Genomic DNA, 22847 nt, shown 5'->3' with positions numbered 1-22847 from the left:
TTTCGGTAGAGGCATCATGACCAAGTGTTTCCACTCTGTGGGGAATTCCAATATTCCAGATTTCATTTATTACAAGCAATAGTGCTTGCTTCTTTGTTTTGGCAAGATTCCTCAACATCTGCAAAATGACTCCATCTTTGCCACTTGTGCTTTAACTTTTGACATGCTCCAGAACAACAACAGGTTCTGCCATCGTAAAGGGGCTTTCCATTCCTTCCTTGGCAAGTGGTCATTAAGGTGTGTACAACTCTGGTGACGGTCAGTCACTGTGAGGTGGTCGGGGAAAGCATCTGCAGCTTGTTCCTCAATTTCTCAGATGTGCACTGAAGATCTAGCAGCGCGTTTTCAATAGTATTACAGTATTTGATTCATCCTGTTATAGCTCAGAATGTGTCGCAGCTTACTGAGACCTATACGTTCAAATGACGCGCAGTGGTCCATCCACTAGTCTCTGGCAAGTTTCGTAGCATGACATCTTGCCTGCTCAGTTTTGGGCAAAACATTTATCAGGGTTTATTGCATGCAGCCACAATTTAAGTATGCAGCTTGGCTTGCACACCCCAAAGTTGCAGCAGGTGCTTGTCAGGGCTGGATGCTGCCCCAGTAAGCTCTAGTTCGCATGTCTCTGCAGTTTGTAAATGATGCATGTTGCTAGCGATTCTTCAACACCTTCACATTCTGCAGACTCAAGTGCATCACGGAAATGGTCCCAGCCTGAAACCCTCATTTTGTGAACATGGCAGATTTTCAACCCTACATCAAGTGTTATATCGGATAATGGCCGCTGCCTCTTGGGGCAGGTCGCACTGACAGTCTGGATGAAAGCCCCAATTGCCCATGCTAGGTAAGTGTACTGCCCTTCTGGTTTTATCGGAGGGTGTGGCAGTTGGGATAGTTGGTGTCATTTGTTCATTTGAGTTCTGTGGTGTCTGCTTCGTCAAAGTGGCATCCTCTTGGCCGAACGTCTTTACATCCCCAATGTGGGTGATGTGCATTGAGCTCACGTCAAATGAGTATTATGTGCTTGGAAAAGCGAATTTGAAGATGTCAAAGCCAAGTGAAATCGCCTCTGCTGCGGTGCCTGCATGGTATTGGGACAGAGGTAGACCAATGCCAAAACGACTTCCTTTGACTGCCTTAGCCTGCAGCACACCACTACAACTTTCTGTTGAGACATATGTATATTCAAGCTGTTCTTTCCTTGCCCTAATTCAATAATACCCCATTTTAGGAGCTGCAAATCAAGCTGACTTCAGAAGACTGCCGATTTTTAGCTACTTCTATTAGCATATTGCTTCATTAATTTTCTACTTGGGCATGACATGCTTCGTGCTTAAAGAAATGAACTGTTTAAAGAATTCTTGGAGTAATATTAGGACAGGCAACTCTGAGTGATCACTGCATTTGTCGCAAAATGTGGCAATGAGCTAAGCAGATGCTGTCACGGCAGCGCAGTGTTTAGGTTCTATGAGTATAGAAGAAACAAAATTGGAGTTGCGAAGTTCAAAGCCCTATTTTTACAGCCTCTCTTTATACTGCTGACATTAGAGAGCTTTAGATTAGTGGACGCAAGCAGCATGCGTAAACAAGAACCCCGTTTGGGTATTTCTCAGACCCATGTGGTTTGCATAACCAAGCAGCACACGAGTCACTTGCATGCTCTTATCCAATACTATTATTTTCATTGTAAAGCAACCAATATCGAAGTAAGTCTGATCAACGTGCACCAATACGCTAGAAATTTTTACGCCCTTAAGGTGTGTCGGTTGGGTGTTTAAAGCACTTCACCCCTTGGCCACTAGTCTTGCGCTTTCCAGTATTACTTCTAATGAACTCATGAGGTGCTTACATTGTTTTTCTGTGCTGTGAGATTAATTTGACAGTCCTAATAAAATTGTTAAAGGTCTGGGCTGTTGTATTGGCCATGTCATTATAAAACTGTTAGGTCTGACACTGTCAAAGCATTTGGCAACTTTAATAGGATTCACCTCACTACAAATATGTATTACGTTGTGACCATTTATCGTGTGAAAAAAATACCGGCAAATAGAGAGATTTCAAGCGCACTTGAGATTGAAGCGGACAGGGCAGTATCTTCAGGGTAACGGGGACATCAAAGCTGGAACTAGGGCTGCCATAAATCCCATCACCGCAATACACTTTGCTTTGCCGCATTACACAAGTGTGTTGCAGTGAAGTTATTGCAGACGCATATACACATTCATTCCTCCCAACTTCGCACAGAACCCTGCGTCCCATTGCTAAAACTAAGAGCGCCAAAAACAGGCAGAGATGCAGCTGAACATCACAGGGCATAGTATCAAGCTCCACCTCACTGTGTTTATCGCCCCCTTAGTACCAATAATATTAAAAATCTATTCTGCATTTCAGTTCGTGAAATTCTGGCAGACCATGTGATGTTACCAAAGCTGCGTTATGTTCACAGCACTAAGCGATAATTCTCGTAAAGTCCACGATAAAAATAAATCACGTGAAGTCACGGATAGCGCACTAGCGCAGAACACGATTGAAAACATGTGCTGCCCCATTTCAAGGACGCGTGAACAGTTGAGCAAATACCACCTTAAGCATTATGTTACTTACGTAACGTAAGTCGTGGCAAGGAACACGTACAATACATCCGCCTACAACGCCCGTCAAGTAAAGGTGCATGTGCGATGTGATGACGCTGCCGAAATGGGCGAACACGGCGACGCTGCTGCACAGCGCAGGTTCGCAAATTGCATTGCCGAGGCGCTACGCCACTTGAATATTTCGATCGTCAGCACCCCTGAATTCTTCAGAAATACGGGTCTCACACCACCAGAGTTCACCAAGACCAAAAGCCGACATGCCACACCACTACTGCTGCACGACCTTTCGCCAACAAATACTGAACCCACTGCGGAGCCTTGATATAGAGGAGGCATCATCATCATCAGCCTGGTTACGACCACTGCAGGGCAAAGGCCTCTCCCATACTTCTCCAACAACCCCGATCACGTACTAATTGTGGCCATGTTGTCCCTGCAAACTTCTTTAGCTCATCTGCCCACCTAACTTTCTGCCGCCCCCTGCTACGCTTCCCTTCACCTGGAATCCAGTCCGTAACCCTTAATGACCATCGGTAATGTTCCCTCCTCATTACATGTCCTGCCCATGCCCATTTCTTTTTCTTAATTTCAACTAAGATGTCATTAATTCGCGTTTGTTCCGTTACCCAATCTGCTCTTTTTTTATCCCTTAACGTTACACCTACCATTCTTCTTTCCATAGCTCGTTGCGTCGTCCTCAATTTAAGTAGAACCCTTTTCGTAAGCTCCAGGTTTCTGCCCCGTACGTGAGTACTGGTACGACACAGCTGTTATATACTTTTCTCTTGAGGGATAATGGCAACCTGCTGTTCATGATCTGAGAATGCCTGCCAAACGCACCCCAGCCCATTCTTATTCTTCTGATAATTTCAGTCTCATGATCCGGATCTGCGGTCACTACCTGCCCTAAGTAGATGTATTCCCTTACCACTTCCAGTGCCTCGCTGCCTATTGTAAATTGCTGTTCTCTTCTGAGACTGTTAAACATTACTTTAGTTTTCTGCAGATTAATTTTTAGACCCACTCTTCTGCTTTGCCTCTCCAGGTCAGTGAGCACGCATTGCAATTGGTCCCCTGAGTTACTAAGCAAGGCAATATCATCAGCAAATCACAAGTTACTAAGGTATTCTCCATTTACTCTTATCTCCAATTCTTTCCAATCGAAGTCTCTGAATACCTCCTGTAAACACGCTGTGAATAGCATTGGAGAGATCGTATCTCCCTGCCTGGCGCCTTTCTTTATTGGGATTTTGTTGCTTTCTTTATGGAGGACTATGGTGGCTGTGGAGCCGCTATAGATATCTTTCAGTAATTTTACATACGGCTCGTCTACACCCTGATTCCGTAATGCCTCCATGACTGCTGAGGTTTCGACAGAATCAAACGCTCCCTCATAATCAATGAAAGCTATATATAAGGGTTGGTTATATTCCGCACATTTCTCTATCACCTGATTGATAGTGTGAATGTGGTCTATTGTTGAGTAGGCTTTACGGAATCCTGCCTGGTCCTTTGCTTGACAGAATGACAGAAGTCTAAGGTGTTCCTTATTCTACTTGCGATTACCTTAGTAAATAGTTTGTAGGCAACTGACAGTAAGCTGATTGGTCTATAATTTTTCAAGTCTTTGGCGTCCCCTTTCTTATGGATTAGGATTATGTTAGCGTTCTTCCAAGATTCCGGTACGCTCGAGGTCATGAGGCATTGCCTATGCAGGGTGGCCAGTTTCTCTAGAACAATCTGCCCACCATCCTTCAACAAATCTGCTGTTACCTGATCCTCCCCAGCTGCCTTCCCCCTTTGCATAACTCCCAAGACTTTCTTTACTTCTTCCGGCGTTACCTGGGGGATTTCGAATTCCTCTAGACTATTCTCTTTTCCATTATCGTCGTGGGTGCCACTGATACTGTATAAATCTCTATAGAACTCATCAGCCACTTGAGCTATCTCATCCACATTAGTAATGATATTGCCGGCTTTGTCTCTTAATGCATACATCTGATTCTTGCCAATTCCTAGTTTCTTCTTCACTTCTTTTAGGCTTCCTCTGTTCCTGAGAGCATGTTCATTTCTATCATCAGTATAGTGTGTTTTGTTTTCACTCTACCCATCGCCGATTTCACGTCTTCATAGAAGCTTTCGACTTCCTGGTCATCATAACTGGATGTAGGGGCGTAGACCTGTACAACCTTCATTTGATATCTCTTATTAAGTTTCACAAGAACTGCCACCCTCTCGTTAATGCTATAGAATGACTGCATGTTACCAGCTATATTCTTATTAATCAGGAATCTTCCAATCGCCTCTTACTAATCTCTAATGCGGATATGTTTACTTTCCTCTTGCTCCCCGCAGGGGCGTCTGCGTAAGCAGGCGTTTGGTGTGTTGCGACACCACGTACCCGAGCACACGAGGGTTGGACCCTCCCGCGTGTAGCCGTGCGCGGCTTAGCCGTGTCCGGGGAAAGGGGGATCCTGGAGGTTGAGCCAATGCCGGGTGTTTGGACCTTTACGGCCCCTCGGCGGCGGCAACACACCTCTTTGGCCTCTGCTTCACGTAGACGGCACACCCGGACTGACCCACCCAGGGGAAATCGGCAGTCACCTTTTCCTGTCCTCCTCTTCAATCTTCGTCTTTCTCTCTCGCTGTCTCTTTTTTCCTGTCTTCTCATCACTTCTTCTCACTTCCGAATTTCAAGGCGGCAAGGGTTAACCATGTGGGCGTGGCCTTCCTTGGTTATGGTTATAGCAGTTATTTATGGCTAGTGGTTTTTAAAACACTCCCATGTTGGGCTCCATGGTGGGCGGCCAGCTTAGCTGCCGAAGGTATAAGTAACTTCATGGATAGAACCCCCTCTTCAGCAAAACCTGATCGGAGGCCGAAAAGGCACCGGACCGAGGTAATGAACTTAAGTATACCTAGCGATAGCTTTACAAAATTTTTTGTCATCACTTCTGAAAGTGAACGAAAAATTCAAGACATGTCCCCTTTCCTCATCGCCAAGGCACTTAACGAGTGTATTGGTGAGACATACAAAGCAAAGAAAATGAATTCTGGAGACCTCTTGCTCGAAGTTATGACGGCTGAGCATAGCAGGCAGATTAAGAAACGACAAGATCGGTGAGAACAGTGTGTCTGTCTCGCCACATCGTACACTGAACTACGCGAAGGGTGTGATTTCAGACACAGAACTTCTAAAGTGCACAGACGAGGAAATCGAAGAAGCCTTGAGAGATGAGGGTGTTCTATGTGCAAGGCGAATTAAATTTAGAAAAAATAACATTGAAAATCCGACCAAACACATTGTGCTGACCTTCAACTCCTTAACGCTTCCAAGTGTCGTTAAGGCCGCTTACCTGTAACTTAGAGTAAGACCATATTTGCCCAATCCCCGCCGGTGCTTTCGGTGTCAGAAATATGGGCACGGATCCCAGTCATGTCGCGGAAGAGCAACCTGTGCTAAATGCGGTCAACCAGACCATGGTGATGAAACGTGCACAAGCGAGCTGTGCTGTGCAAACTGCGCGGGTCAGCACGCGGCGTTTTCCAGATCTTGCCCTGAGTGGAAAAAAAGAAAAAGAAGTGATCGCATTGAAGGTACGGGAGAACATATCGTACATTGAAGCCAAAAAGAGAGTCGCGTTTGCCGATAGAGGTACTTACGCACAGGCTGTGCAAAGAGGGCGTGCGCCGCCGATGGTGTCAGTTGGAACACAGGTGGAGCTGCTGGACAAAGTGTCAGCACTCCGGCCCTCCTCACCCAGTGGAAAAACAGACGCTCGTAGCAAACCTCCCCCAAGAGGCCCAGAAGCTTCTGCTGGGGCTGACGTCGGTCAGCACGCGGTAGAGGCCACGAAGGTCTCAACATCGGTGCCGAAGGACCGCTTTCTTTCCAAGAAGTCGGCACCTTCATCAAGCACCATCAACGATGAACGCCCAAAGGGCGATGGTATGATGGAAGTGTGTCCACCGGACACGAATCAAACAAAAGAGCCTACATCTGGTAGGCAAACCAAAAAGTCGGGTATCCCCCCTGCAAAACACAAAGGGGGTAGACTACCGGTCATTCCCCCGGCCAAGGAGACGTGACCTAAAAAGCATTTTAGCAAGTTTCTTGCTCATTCACATATGTCATCTTTGTGACTTCTTACATAGAATCTCTTCATGAAGTGCTTGATAATCCACATCATCAAATATGGCTACTATTGTGCAGTGAAACTGCCGTGGTTTAAGAACTAATATTGATGACATTTACGATCTTTTCGAGGATGCTGAGGCTTCTGTTATGTGTTTGCAAGAAACTCATTTGAAAGGTTGCCATAAACAACCTCTGCGTCGATATAGCATCTTTCGCAAAGATAGGGAACAGGCGTCAGTCGCATCTGGAGGAGTCGCTATAGTGGTTGCTCAAGGAATCCCAGTACGTGAAGTTAAGCTTAACACCAACTTAGAAGCTGTTGCAGTAAAGGTTCAGATAAAAAAAACAATAACAGTATGCTCCCTGTACTTACCACCAGGTAAGAATGTCACAAGAAAAGAATTAGAAAATCTCGTGAAAGAACTTCCAGAACCTTTCCTTTTATTGGGTGATTTTAATGCTCATAACAACATCTGGGGCAGTAGCCACACTGACGCGAGAGGGAAAATGATAGAAGAATTTTTAGACAACTGCAATGTGTACCTTTTTAATGATGGCAAGCCAACATATTTTATAGCAAAATCACAATCTACGTCAAGCATTGACCTCTCCTGTGGCACGCCATCACTTGCTAGGTTTTTTACTTGGAACGTGAGAGAAAACCCACGTGGCAGCGACCACTACCCTATAATACTCAAGCCGATCGACACGCCTCCAACAATGCCAGCACGAAGACAGAGATGGAAGTTGGGTAAAGCAGACTGGTCTGTTTTTTTGGAAAGCTCTGAAATAAGGATTGATGATGTCATCGCACTCAATATTGATGACTTATGTGATGCGATAACGAAACAAATTTTAGATGCAGCTGAAAACTCCATACCACTTTCACAAGGGAAGCTTCCACGTAGACCAAAACCGTGGTGGAATGATGCATGTGATAAAGCTCGTAGGAAACAAAACTGTGCATGGTCTCGACTAAACAGGTACCCAACTTTCGAAAATTTATTGTTTTTTAAACAAAAGCGCAGTGAGGCTAGAAGGGAAAGACGGATAGCAAAAAGAACATCATGGGTGAAATATGTGAGCTCGATAAACAGTCACACAACAAGTAAATTAGTCTAGGAGAAAGTGAGAAAAATTGACGGAGTTCATACAGAATACACGCTCCCTATATTTGACGAGGAAACGGATCTTAAAGGTCAAGCAAATATACTTGGCGAGCACTTTGCTGGAATTTTGAGTGACGCTCACTACACTCCCGAGTTTCTTAAGATAAAGGCCACTGCAGAAAAGAAAGATCTTCGGATATCACTGAACAGTACTGAGCCATATAACTGTCCTTTTACAAAAACTGAACTCTTCGATGCGATATATTTAGGGAAGAGCCATTCAGCAGGTCCGGACAACACACACTATGAAATGCTGCGACACCTACACATGAACACGTACGACACAATCCTTCACCTCTTCAACAGGTTGTGGGCGGAAGGCTATTTTCCAAAAGCATGGAAGCAGGCGATAGTTCTACCATTTCTAAAACCTGGAAAGGAACGCTCTGACCCTAACAGTTATCGCCCCATTGCCTTAACCAGTTGTTTAGGAAAAATATTCGAAAGAATGGTTAACAAACGGCTTGTACATCTTTTGGAAAGTAACGGTTTACTTGATCAGTACCAGTGTGGCTTTAGAGCCAATCGCAGCACAATCGACCAATTAGTCCGATTAGAAACAAAAATCCGTGAATCTTTCGTCCAAAGGCAGCATTGCGTCTCCGTTTTCTTTGACTTATCAAAAGCGTATGATACGACGTGGAGACATGGCATTTTAATGGACTTGCACAGATACGGAATAAAAGGGCACATGCTTCGTATAATCAAAAGCTATCTGGAGGACCGAACTTTTCAGGTGATATTTGGACCAACTTTCTCCAACTGTTTTATACAGAAGAATGGAGTGCCGCAAGGTGGAGTATTGAGCGTTACACTATTTTTAGTGAAGCTCAATTCGATAACTACAGTTATTCCTTCTTCCTTAATGTATTCTTTATATGTCGATGACATTCAACTTTGTTTCTCCTCTGTAATATGGCTACTTGCGAACGCCAACTCCAGTTGGGTGTAAACTCTATAGTGCGATGGGCAAACGAAAATGGTTTTAAATTTTGCGCAGAAAAAACAATATGCGTACCTTTCAGTCAATACCGAAGGCTCACACCAAACCCAACATTACATATTAAAGGACAGCAAATCACAGTAAAGAACGAACACAAATTTCTTGGTATGATTTTTGACAAGAAACTCAACTTCAAAGCGCACATAGCTTATGCAAAACAGAAATCTCTGAAATCCATAAATTTAATAAAGCTCCTATCCCACCGATCATGGGTTCAGATAGAATATGTCTGCTTCGCATATACAATGCAGTTGTCCGGTCACAATTAGACTGCGGATGTTTTGTGTACGGCTCAGCTCGAAAGTCGGCATTAGAGGCTCTTGATCCGGTGCATCACCTCGGACTACGTCTGTGTTCCGGCGCGTTTCGTACGTCTCCCGTACAAAGCTTGTATGCAGAAAACAACCAGCTGACTTTGGAACACAGAAGACTATTTCTTGGAAACATGTACATAATGAGAGTACTGTCCTGCTCAACGCATCCTTGTAGACTATTATTTACAAGGCCGCGCTTTGAAATACATTTTAGCAACAAAACGGCAATCATTCCTTCCTTTTTTATCAGGTAACAAAAGCTGAATGCGGACCTATGTTTCGACGTAAGAAATAAATTCTTGCAAGATGAACCTTCTTTTGCTCCTTGGGAGATGAAACATGCGCAATGCGACTTTAGGTTAACAAAAAACAGAAAACAAGTTTCACCAAGAGAGGCGTTGCTAAGCGAATATTTAGAAATAGAATCAGAATATAATTTTTGCGTGAAATACTTTACAGATGGATCAAAAAGCAATGGCAATGTAGGCGCTGCAGTGACATCAAATCAATTTGAAAAACAAATGAGACTTCCAAGTCAGGCTACTGTCTTTACTGCAGAACTTCATGCCATCTCATTAGCTCTTGAAGACATCCCGAAAAGAGGAAATAACCAATCTATTATATTTAGCGACTCCTTGAGCTCTCTTCAAGCTCTCGCATCTAGGCTACCATCTAGAAATAATCTACTGAAGAAAATAAAAAATCATTACACAACATGTCACAAGAGAGCGTTAAATGTCACTTTCTGCTGGATTCCTAGTCATGTAGGAATACCCGGTAATGAGAGAGCAGATTTTATGGCAGCCCGTACCAAAGATCTGGAGATGTTGGCCTACCTTGGCAAGATTATAAAGCCACTTTAAAAATAGCAGTTGAGAAACACTGGCAGAAAGTGTGGGATCAAGAAAAACTTAACAAGCTTCATTACATAAAACTTATTTTACGAGAATGGCAGAGTTGTCGCCACAGACAAAGATTTTACGAGGTTATTTTATGTCGCTTAAGAATTGGTCACACAAGGCTGACACATAGTTACCTAATTAATAACAAACCACAACCAGCATGCTAACACTGCGGTGAAATTTTAACCGTGCTACATATTTTAATAACATGTCCTGGCTTAGAAAAATGGAGGGAAAGATATTTTAAGATTTTTTACGAAAAAAGAATCCCTATCCATCCTATGTTCGTATTGAGCGACGAACCACTGGTACCATATGAAGATACTTTTAACTTTTTAAAAGCCACAGGAATCCTACAAGAACTGTAGCACGTTTCATGTTTTATATTTTTACTTGGCCATTTACACCATTTTACAGCATTTAAACAAATAAGCTAATACAAAAAACATGTTCTTGGCGCATTATAGTCTGCACGGCTGCTGCGCCATAAAAATCTCAAATCATCATCAACTTTCCTCTTGCTCTCACTGAACCCAAGGGCTTAATTCAAGGAGGCCAGTGGTGCCTAAATCGGCCGCTGGGCAGATGTCTTCACATTCTAATAAAACATGCTCCATCGTTTCCCTAGATTTACCACAGCAAGGACATACTTCTTCCTTCTTATATCTCACTTTATAGGTGCGTGTTATAAGGCATCCCGATCTCACTTCGAACAGTAATGAGCTTCCCTTTGCGTTATCATAAATTGTTTCGTTACTGATTTCGTTTTTTCCTGTGACGTAGTTACTCATGGTCGGTTTCTTTTGCATTGCCGCCACACATGAGATTATTTCAGCGTCTCTGACTTTCCGCTTGACGTTCCTTGTTGCTGTGTTGCCCACCCTGCTGGCCCCATACTTGCTGGTAAGTTTCCTAGTTCTTTTCCTCCACTGTGAATGAATGTTTTTTCCTGTACAGATACCTCAGCACTCTCCCAGCCCATTTACTTTCTTCCATATACTTCAGTCGTTTATTATAATCAGTTTTACTGCGAGCTTTCCTTTCCTGCGATCACCCTGCACAGCTTCATTTGTAGTCTTGCCGTGAGCGCCCAATCTGAGGCGTCCCACTGACCTTTGGTTCACATTGAGTCCTGATTGTACCCGATTTCATGCACACAACCGCCTAGGCCTAACGGTGCGAAAACGCGCTCGCAGCGGAAGCGAAACTTGCGCGGACATGCATGCAGACGTGCAGTCGGTCGCTGCGAACTAGTGTGATCGCAGCATTGAGGCTTCGTTCTGTTATGCTGTTTGGTTATACAGACAGCCCACTATAAGAACATATGTCACATAGTTTGCTCTCAGCGTTTGCCTACCTTTCACGCAAGAAGCCGGTTCGGGAGACTCCATAGCGACAATGGGGCTCTTGCATTAACCAGGGGGCGCTGCGAAAATGCAGCTAAAAAGCGCCCTATGTCCTGAACTGGGTAGTACCAAGCTCGGTCATCTGCTTCGGAAAACACGTTTACAATATGGATCCGCCACTTTCGGTTTTGTTGTACCACGGCTTGCAGCGAATATCGGGCGCCGAAGATTTTTTTCAGGGGTGGCACGCTGCGTAAAGGCAACAAATTATGCAACGCCGAATACGTGTAGGCCGTTCAAGAAATAAGCGGCGAAGTTTTATAGCGCGGTGTCTATCGCAAGTGAAGCGAGTCGCGTACGAAGTTGAAGTTCAGGTAAGATTTGCACGCTGCTAGAACGGCTCACCTTAATCCTGACGTCATAATCTTACAAGAAACCTGGCTTACTCCTGAGAAAAATTTTCATGTTAAAGATTTTCGATCTTTTCGATTAGATCGCCTTACACAAGCAGGTGGCTTAATGATTTTGTTGTCATCTAAATTCTGCCATAAGGCGAAAATAGCTTTCAAGTTAATGTCTTCGGAATGTGAAATTTTGGCAGTGCACCTTAGTATCCCAGGCTACCGTACATTCTCAATTATAAATGCTTATTTCCCTACGGGCGTACACAGTACATATCAATTGGATAGTGCGCTTGCCAGCTGCAAAAATGAAGTCATTCTTACTGGTGACTTCAACTCGCATCACGTGTCTTGGGGTTACAAAACAGATTCAGGTGGGACACGTCTGTGGAACTGGACCATAGATAAAAACCTTTCATGCCTTAATAGCAGTGGGCCTACATTTGTTCGCGGACAATCTCGCTCAGTGCTAGATTTGACGTTTTCTAGCACAAGTGTCACTGTGACATCTTGGACAACGATTGATTTCTGTACAAACAGTGATCATCTCCCGGTATACTTTGAAATTGCATGCCCTTTGACATCAGTTGAACGACAAGGCAGAATATTTGTTAATTGCAAAAAATTTAAAGACTGCTTGCGGTCCACCATTGCATCACTAAATAATAATAATGACGAAGAAATTGGCTTGAATGTTTGCTCAGCATTACAGACGTCCCGACAAAAGTCCGAATTTGTAATTCAGACAGCTAAGCGTTCCTCATCTAGTCCCTGGTGGAACAGCGAATGCACACGAGTTTATAGAAGAAGGAAAGCTGCTTGGAAAAAACTTCTACATAATCAGAGCCCACAAAATTAGAAAGATTATCAATTTATTTCGGCAACCTTCAAACGTACTATTAAACATGCAAAAGATGAGTACGATAAAAACCATTTTAATTATCTATCTAATTCCAAAAACAAACGTGCTTTATTTAATTACCTTCGTTTTAGAAACAAACTCCCAATGAACATTAATGTAGACTCAGTCGTATATACCTCACAGGAAATGCAGGAGTCCTTAGAACTACTAGCTAAAGGACTGGAGAGTCGATTCGCAACGCGTCTTCAAACTTCTGCTTTTTCTCCTGCATTCTCAGGCTACAAGGAGATATCCTATTCGGAAGTAGCAAAGGTTATGTTACAGTTGCCAACTACAGCGCCTGGCCCGGACGGCATAACAAATGCAATCTTAAGGATTTTCTTTCAAGAAGCTCCACGTGAGCTTCTGAAGTTGCTAAACTACTCTGTTAGTAACGCATGGATTCCACAAGAATGGAAGATTGCCAAAATTATTCCGTTAATTAAAAAACCAGGGGCAGGGTATACTATCGACAACATCAGACCAATTGCGTTGACATCAAACATAGTGAAACTTATTGAAAGAGTGCTTCTCGGACATATTTTACAGTTTATTGACGACAATCGATTGTTGAGTCCGTGTCAAATTGGATTTCGATCTGGCTATTCAATATGGCACGCGCATGTAGACCTTGAAAGTCGCATTAACATAGCCAGACAGGCAGAACAATACGCGGCTCTAGTTACCTTAGATATATGCAAAGCCTATGACAGCATTGAACATACAATTTTAACGAATCGGTTACAGAGCCATTGCTTTCCAGGCTATATAGTAGCATGGGTGCATGAATTTTTAAAAGAACGGGAGTTCTATTGTTTTCGAAGCGGCTATTCTTCCAGTAAATATAAGCAAACAAGAGGTGTGCCTGAGGGATCGGTACTTTCACCAGTATTATTTAATATTTTACTGAGCAAAATCCCCGTTCACCCAGCGGTCAGTACATACGTTTATGCTGATGACATTGCCTTTTTTGGTATGGCTAGCGACATATACTCTCTTTACGAAATACTGCAGTTGTATCTAAGGGAACTGGAAGGCTGGCTGGATAGCTTACACTTAAACCTGAATGCTAATAAGTGTGCTATCCTTGTTTTTCCCGTTAAAGACCCAGTATACATATCGCTTAACTATCATCTCGAAGATATCCCACAAGTAGAATCACTAAAATACCTTGGAGTGATTTACAACGGAAATCTTAACTGGCGGCCGCATATTGAATATATTGCGACAAAAGGAGCTCGTTCAATGGGCATTTTGCGCAAGTTGAGCAACCGATGAACAGGTATGCGAAGAAAATCCCTCTTGATGGTGTATAAGATGTATGTTCGTCCGGTGTTAGAATTTGGATGCGTTTTATTCTCAGGTGTTCCAGCATACAAGCTTCGGCCGCTAGTTTTGTTGGAACGAGAGGCGCTACGTCTGTGCTTAGGCCTCCCAAAATTCGTTTCGAATGCCGTATTATACCTGGAGGCAAGAATCCCACCCATAATATACCGATTTCGCCTTCTGACAGTTCAGACTTTCCTAAGGCTATATGAATCCCCATTAAACCGCCTTCAAATTATTTTCCTCTCTAATCCAGAATTATTTTTTCCTATTCATTGGCCCAGGTTTCATAGACCACAGATTATATTTGTGCAAACATTACTTGAACCACTAAATGTGCACATTCGCGAGGTGCTTCATGATAATACGCATTCAAATTACCCAGAGATCAGGTTTGATGACATTTTCCCAAACCACGCGAAACTCCTCCCTTACGGCATTTTAAACGCCATGTTGCAAGACCACCTGAGCAGCCTAGAAACAAACGTTATCATTGCAACAGATGCCTCACAGTGCGAGGAAAAAGCTGGCATTGGAATATTTTGTCCTGCGCTCGACTGGTCTTTTTCTTTAAGGTTGCCTGATTTTGTGCCTATTTTTCTGGCCGAGTTGTTAGCCGTAATACTAGCTTTACGTAAATTAGACCCAATTATTACAACGGCTGCCATTCTGACTGACTCCCTTTCAGTATGCTCTTGCCTTACCGCTACTAATGAGTCACCCATGCTAAAACTATTCCGCTTACTAGTTCCTGCCCATGTGCGATGTGTTCATTTGATTTGGGTGCCAGGGCATAAAGGTTTGTTTTTTAATGAAACTGCTGATTCACTGGCAAATGCATCACTATCCGGCCCTGTTCTTCCTATTCTACCAGTGACAGCACAGATCACGGCGACAAGATTTCGGATGCGATCAATAAGATTAGCCTTATCAAACCCACATTTGACTGCTTCTCCAGAGTATAAGCACCTGGCATTTCCCTGGCATAGCGAATCCTGTGACACAAAGATGCTGGAGGTCTGCCTCACCAAATTACGCTGCCGCATACCCTCGCTGAATTTCTACTTACACAGGTCGGGTTTGGTTCCCTCCCCCCTCTGTTCTTTTTGTAATGAGGAAGAGACGATACACCACTTTCTTCTATCTTGTCGCCGCTTTACTGCGCTTAGAAAAAGATGCTTGGAAATACCTTTTCGAAGAATTGGCCTGGACTTGACAGAACCTGCAATTCTTTCGTTCGGAGCGTCCACTTTGGGATTCAGCCACACGGATGCATGCTTCGCTGTCCGAACATTCCTTATGGAATCTAAACGAATGCCCTGCTAAATTCCTTTATTTTTGTTTTTACTTTTAAGTTAATTATTACCAATTCAATATTACCCTCCTGATGTTATTTAACAGGCAATTCTGCGCTATTCAATGCTATTTCAATAACTATTAGGAAATTTATGCTCCATAATAATTTCGAATAATCCACCCATCTCATGGCCAATCCCCCATCGTGGGTAGGAGCCACACGCATCACAGGCCACAACAACAACAACAACAATTCAGGCGCACAAATGCGAGGAAATGCTTGCTATAAATGAATTCACAGCAGCGATAAGCAGGCATCATGTGCACTGAACAGCTCGAGCGCACGACGGTACGCGCCGCGACGGCAGCGGTCTTTCAGCAGGCCGCGATGTACGAACGGCTCGAGCGCATGATCGTACGCGCCGCGACGGCAGCGGTCTTTCAGCAGGCCGCGATGTACGAACGGCTCGAGCGCATGATCGTACGCGCCGCGACGGCAGCGGTCTTTCAGCAGGCCGCGATGTACGAACGGCTCGAGCGCATGATCGTACGCGCCGCGACGGCAGCGGTCTTTCAGCAGGCCGCGATGTACGAACGGCTCGAGCGCATGATCGTACGCGCCGCGACGGCAGCGGTCTTTCAGCAGGCCGCGATGTACGAACGGCTCGAGCGCATGATCGTACGCGCCGCGACGGCAGCGGTCTTTCAGCAGGCCGCGATGTACGAACGGCTCGAGCGCATGATCGTACGCGCCGCGACGGCAGCGGTCTTTCAGCAGGCCGCGATGTACGAACGGCTCGAGCGCATGATCGTACGCGCCGCGACGGCAGCGGTATTTCAGCAGGCCGCGATGTACGAACGGCTCGAGCGCATGATCGTACGCGCCGCGACGGCAGCGGTCTTTCAGCAGGCCGCGATGTACGAACGGCTCGAGCGCATGATCGTACGCGCCGCGACGGCAGCGGTCTTTCAGCAGGCCGCGATGTACGAACGGCTCGAGCGCATGATCGTACGCGCCGCGACGGCAGCGGTCTTTCAGCAGGCCGCGATGTACGAACGGCTCGAGCGCATGATCGTACGCGCCGCGACGGCAGCGGTCTTTCAGCAGGCCGCGATGTACGAACGGCTCGAGCGCATGATCGTACGCGCCGCGACGGCAGCGGTATTTCAGCAGGCCGCGATGTACGAACGGCTCGAGCGCATGATCGTACGCGCCGCGACGGCAGCGGTCTTTCAGCAGGCCGCGATGTACGAACGGCTCGAGCGCATGATCGTACGCGCCGCGACGGCAGCGGTATTTCAGCAGGCCGCGATGTACGAACGGCTCGAGCGCATGATCGTACGCGCCGCGACGGCAGCGGTCTTTCAGCAGGCCGCGATGTACGAACGGCTCGAGCGCATGATCGTACGCGCCGCGACGGCAGCGGTCTTTCAGCAGGCCGCGATGTACGAACGGCTCGAGCGCATGATCGTACGCGCCGCGACGGCAGCGGTATTTCAGCAGGCCGCGATGTACGAACGGCTCGAGCGCATGATCGTACGCGCCGCGACGGCAGCGGTCTTTCAGCAGGCCGCGATGTACGAACGGCTCGAGCGCATGATCGTACGCGCCGCGACGGCAGCGGTATTTCAGCAGGCCGCGATGTACGAACGGCTCGAGCGCATGATCGTACGCGCCGCGACGGCAGCGGTCTTTCAGCAGGCCGCGATGTACGAACGGCTCGAGCGCATGATCGTACGCGCCGCGACGGCAGCGGTCTTTCAGCAGGCCGCGATGTACGAACGGCTCGAGCGCATGATCGTACGCGCCGCGACGGCAGCGGTATTTCAGCAGGCCGCGATGTACGAACGGCTCGAGCGCATGATCGTACGCGCCGCGACGGCAGCGGTCTTTCAGCAGGCCGCGATGTACGAACGGCTCGAGCGCATGATCGTACGCGCCGCGACGGCAGCGGGCCTCCTGCAGTCTTTGTTGACTGCACGCCGCTAGACAAGTAGTTATGCCTGCACTGTCGTAGCGGGCATCTGTCCCTTTAGCAACTGATAAATAACTGATGCAATGCATATGAGCTCGCAGTAACGTACGTGCGAATCGCACTGCAGCGCCAGCTCGTGCGCTGCGCGCTTGATGTAGCTTTTAATAACAGCGCTCGAACATCGATGTGCTGCAATCAATACTATCTTGCTGTGCTGCTCGTAGTGGGGCAGTGAATTGTCGCCGAATCAGCCCGACCATTTGTGCTCATTTGCACAGACCTGGTCACTTCACCACTTCGCACCGGTCGAATTGTTAATTGTCGCTGTGGCCGGATCTCGAATCGTGAATCACCAGCCATGCCTGCTGCTATGTCGGTCTGCCGTCGGGACTGTAGGTGCAAAAGACCGAATTTTAGAACGCAGATAATGAAGCAAGCTTCAAGACATGCGAAACAGTCAGCATGGCGCGAAGTTTCGTTTACCCAGCGCGACGAACTGCAGTTATCCAGCGCACCCGACGCTCGATCCGCTTCGTGAGGCCTTGAAGGAGAACGTTAGAATCTGATGTGGGGTTCAGGCCTTCATGGCAGCCCACGGCGCAGAAGTAATGACGGTGACGCTTTTCCGAGGCTGAGCTAGGTCTCTCCGCATCAGCGTAGCCGATTCCTTCTGCTTCCAGCATTACGTCTCATGAAGAGTCCGTTTTCGTTTAACTATAGGCTGCGGCGAGCTCACAGCGTGGTCTGTGAGAAGTGACGAGCTTTTTGCCACTCGCAACAGGTTAGAAAAAAGCGCGAATCGACGCAAAACTCGTGCTAGAAACATGCTTCGCCAAGGTACGGGCTCACTACTACCCAAGCTGGCACTACCCAGATAACGTTTCGCGCGCCGCCACCAGGCAACGCTATATACCTCAAACTCCAGCGCAAGACGCCCATCGCGCGCAGTGGCGTTCAGTGTACGTATTCGGTAAAGAGATAGCGTCTGTAAACGATTCTGTGCTTTCTGTTCGCCGAAAATTATTATTTCGACAGTAAAAAACTTCCCTCTTTTCGAGAATAGAGTTTTAGTTTAGCGTACGCTATAAAATAGTGGGTCATCACTGCGCATGCGCAGAACACTAAACTACCCATAGCATATAGCGTACGCACACTATTTCTCAGGTTTAGCGTTAGCGTCTCTGCGTGGTTTGCGGAGTTTGCGTGAAACATGGTGGCGGTCCCGGCTGCCCGCTTCAAATTGAATTTGGCGTTGCTTTTGTAAAATGCACTTCGTTCGTAGCAAATGCACTTCGTTCGTAGCAAACGGTTTTCGCTTAGTCTTGAGCCGCTTCGACGGCAGAGTATTATGGATAACCTTGTGGTGTTTTCGAGATCGCTTCTCGTTTTGAACGAGTCAAAGCCTCACGAAATGGATGGATGGTTGGAAGGTAGGAGGAAACGGGGTGATCGCAGTTGCCGCCATGCTCAGCACTGGCGGCAACTGTGTTGTTAGTGTTAGTGTTGTAACTGTGTTGTTCGTTATTAAAATTGGTTATTTTCTTTAAATACGTCTTCCTACATTTTAACCTTATGTTACCTCTCTGCTTTTGAGCCACCAATCTTCCGATCGCTTTTTGCTAATTACCACCGCATATTTATTTACATGACTATTAGTTATCTCTAAACCCTAGGGCCTCAGGAAGCGTGACTGTGCCCGCATTGACATCAGGATGGATACCATCACATTTTAGTATGAGGTGTTCTATTGTTTCTACAAATTTACCACACACAGAACATGTCTTCTTCTTCTTCGTTATATTTCTTTTTATAGCTGCGCGTTCAAAGACATCTTGACCTAGCTTCAAAGAGTAGGGCACTGCCTCTTGAGTTATACTAAAACGCTTCCTTCCTGATCTACTGTTTCTAGTATCGATATAGTTCAACACTATGCTTCTTTTTCATTGAATTTATCCAATTTTTACCTTCCGTGTTTTTAACCTGTCATTTAATGCTCTGTCTTTCTCCGTCCTTGTGTCTGGCACACTTACTCGTTAGCTTCCTAGTTCTTTTCCGCCATAGTGAGTCAATGCTCTTTTTGTATAGGTATTTAAACACCTTAGCTGCCCACCTGTTATCATCCAATTTCCTCAAACGTTTTTCGTATAGGATTTTACTCCGAGCTTCCCGTGCTTCGAATGCATGATGCCCAGCCCATATCTCCCAGTACTGCTTCGTTTGTGGTTTTCCCGTGGGCATCTAGTGCTAACCTTCCCACAGCTCTCTGATTTACTTCTAGTCTCGACTGAACCTCTGCCCTTAAACACAGGACCGCGCATTCCCGAAAGTAAGCCCCGGCACCATTACTCCCTTCCAAATGCCTCTCAGTACCTCATACCTGTTGTAACCCCACAATGTCCTGTGTTTCATTATCCTGGCATCTCTTCGCCCTTTTGCTATGAGAGACTGTTCATGATTTTCCGTGTACATCTGCCCTTTGTTTATCTATACCCCGAGATATTTGTATTCGGCCACTCGGTGTATTTCATGGCCTTGTATTGTAAGCTTCTGATCAGTTCATTGAAAAGCATACCACTGGACTTCGCTGTGCTAAAACTAAAACCTAGACTGTCTCCTTCGTCTCCACAATAATTAACCAGAGTTTGCAAATCTTCCTGGCTATATCTGCTAACAGTACAATATCATCCGCATACATTAAACGCGGTAGTCGTTGCTCAAAAACCTTTCCGCCTAATCTGTACGACAGATTATACCCTAGATTGCTTCCGTGTGGCCTTCTTTCCATACTTATCACATAAAGCATGAACAGCAGTGGTGATAGAGGACAACCTTGCCTTAATCATTTGTGTGCCTCGACAGTTGTCATACTCTTAATTCCTTCGCATGTTATTTCAACATTATTTTCTCGATATATTTCCTGCAGGAAATCAATTACCTCATGACCGATACCTTCATCTTTTAACATGTTCCACAGGAGTTCCCTGTTCACGTTGTCGTATGCACCGCTTATGTCCAGGAAGGCTAAATACGGAGGTCTATTTTCCGCCTTAGCTATTTCTATGCACTGGGTAAGCACGAACAGGCTATCATCTAAGCGCCTACCGCTTCTGAACCCGTTCTGAAGTTCTCCGAGTATTCTATTACTTTCTACCCATGACTGCACTTTTAATTTCACCGCCTGCATCATCAGCCTATATATACCTGATGTTATCGTAATTGGTAGGAAGGATATTATGTTCGTCTTATCGCCTTTCCCATTATAAATCAAATTCATGTTTACAGCTGTTTACAGCTGTGCGGAATTTGCTTATTTGTTAAGACTGCCTCCATTGCTTTTATCAGCGTTTCCTTGCTTCTTGGGCCAAGTTCATTAATGAACTTTATTGGAATTTCGTCTATCCCTGCGTACGTGCATTTTGGAACATTTGCTTCCACATTTTTACAGTTAAGATTGGTCAGTTCTAAGCTGTTTTCAATTCTGCTATCCTGTGTTCTTCCTCATTTGGGGCGAGTATACCCTATCATCTTTCCTAAATGACTCAGCTATAACTGAACCAATGTAGTTCACAGCGTCAGCTCCCTCAAAACATTATCCCTCGGCATCGTGAATCTGTTCCTGCTTGCTGTGATTCGCTTTACCCAGCCAGCTTAAATGGTTCCAGAACTTTCTTGACCCCTCTTTAGTTGCATCGCGAACTTCAGCCAGCCAGCGATCAGAGGACTGCTTTATTTTAGCCTGGATGAGGAACTGCACTTGTTGTTTCTTTTGTCGATAAGACTCCCATTTTTGGCCTATTTCCTCTTAAGATAACTGCGCCCTCTTTGCTTCTCGGTGTTCCCGTAGTGCCAACCATCGATGTTCGACGACCTCCCTAAATTTCTTATTCCACTACCTTCGTGGCTTCCTCTTCCCTCTCCAGCGGTGTACTCCTTTTACTTCTTTTATTTTTGTACTAATGAGTAGTTCTAACTGATTATAATCACACTTTTCCATGGGTTGTTTCTCTATTGCTTCCTCTATGCCGGCTGCTATTTGCGCTATATGTTCGTCATTTAATTTTGCGTCCTCTGACTCCCCTGCATTTCTCTTTTGAGCAGGGCTCCCAGCTGTAGACTAATACGCTTATGATCACTTCCGAGGCTGTACTTCCCATCGTCTATTTCCATTATTACGAGCTTGCTATGCATCCCTTGCGACATTAAGCAGTAATAAATGGCCGTTTGCCTGTTACGGGATTCCCACGTGATTTGTTCCTCACGCTTAGTTTCTCTATTTACTATAACTAGGTTGTGTTGCTCACAGAAGTCTAGTATCAACTTCCAGTTGCAATCTGTGTATCCATCCAGATCCTCGATGTGGCCATTCATGTCCGCAAGCAGAATAATATCGGCACCTTCTCCAAACTGCTTTATATCGTCATTGAGACACTTCACTTGATCCTTGTTCTCTTGTCTGCATTTGCCCCCTGTCCCTAAATAGGCTACTCCTAGCCATGTCTTTTTACCGGCAATTGTGCCTGGTACCTAGACATGTTCTTTGCAAGTTGACTTTATTCTTTGCCAATTTGTTCCTTGATGTATCAGCATACCTACTATTACACTCCTTCCTTCCTCTCCGTTGTTGTTCTGTTGCTCCCTTCCCAGACATAGCCCTCAATAAACGGTGGGTCTTCTAGATCCATGAGATGGGTTTCGCATAGCGCGTATACACCTACTTCTTCGTCCTTTAACTGCCGTTCTATTTCTAACTACTTCGCTCTCTTTCTACCGCCTTGCATGTTTATGTACCTGATTCTGGTGTTAAATTTCTTTTTGTAGTTTTCTTTCTGGACCTACTAGTGGCCATTTTATTGGCGTCAGCCTCTATTGTTGCACTTTCTACATTGTTTCTACCTAGCCCTACGCCCTGAGCCGCAGTGGACCCCCTAAAGAAGCTACTGCCCGGCCTGCCAGGCGCCAGCCGATCTCGGCTCCTAGCCTTCCATTAAAGTGGATGCCATCTCGTGTAAAGCCTCCGTTAAAGCCTGCTCTATGCACTTCTCTGTTTATGTCTGCCACTTCAAAGCCTTTCTCATATCTCCCGATTACCAGCCACAACGTCCTTGGTAATTTCTCCGTTCCATCCTTGCACCTCCGGCACTGTGTGTACCACGATCTGGATTGCTGTGCTATCGCCCTTAAATCGTCAACTCTCCTCCGCTAATCCTTCCACTACTTTTGCGGTTTCACCATTCAGGACATCATTTAGCCCCGTCGCTACCACTACCAAATTGTGCTCTTCAACATTCTTAGAAAGTTCGCTTTTTGTCTCTCTCAGTACTGTGTCCGTTGTCTTGCCTGAGAACTGCTAACCGCTTATCACCCTATACACGCTCCATTTTAGTTCTTTTGCACCTACTCACATTTGAGTCACCACCGATAAGCACTAGGGTATTCCCTTCCTCCCTCTTAATGGATGGATGGATATGCCACGGTGGATGG

Source organism: Dermacentor variabilis, chromosome 6 (genome assembly GCF_050947875.1).
Source record: "Dermacentor variabilis isolate Ectoservices chromosome 6, ASM5094787v1, whole genome shotgun sequence".
Classification (NCBI taxonomy): domain Eukaryota; kingdom Metazoa; phylum Arthropoda; class Arachnida; order Ixodida; family Ixodidae; genus Dermacentor; species Dermacentor variabilis.
The sequence above is the reverse complement of the archived record's forward strand: the minus strand, read 5'-3'. Positions refer to the sequence as shown.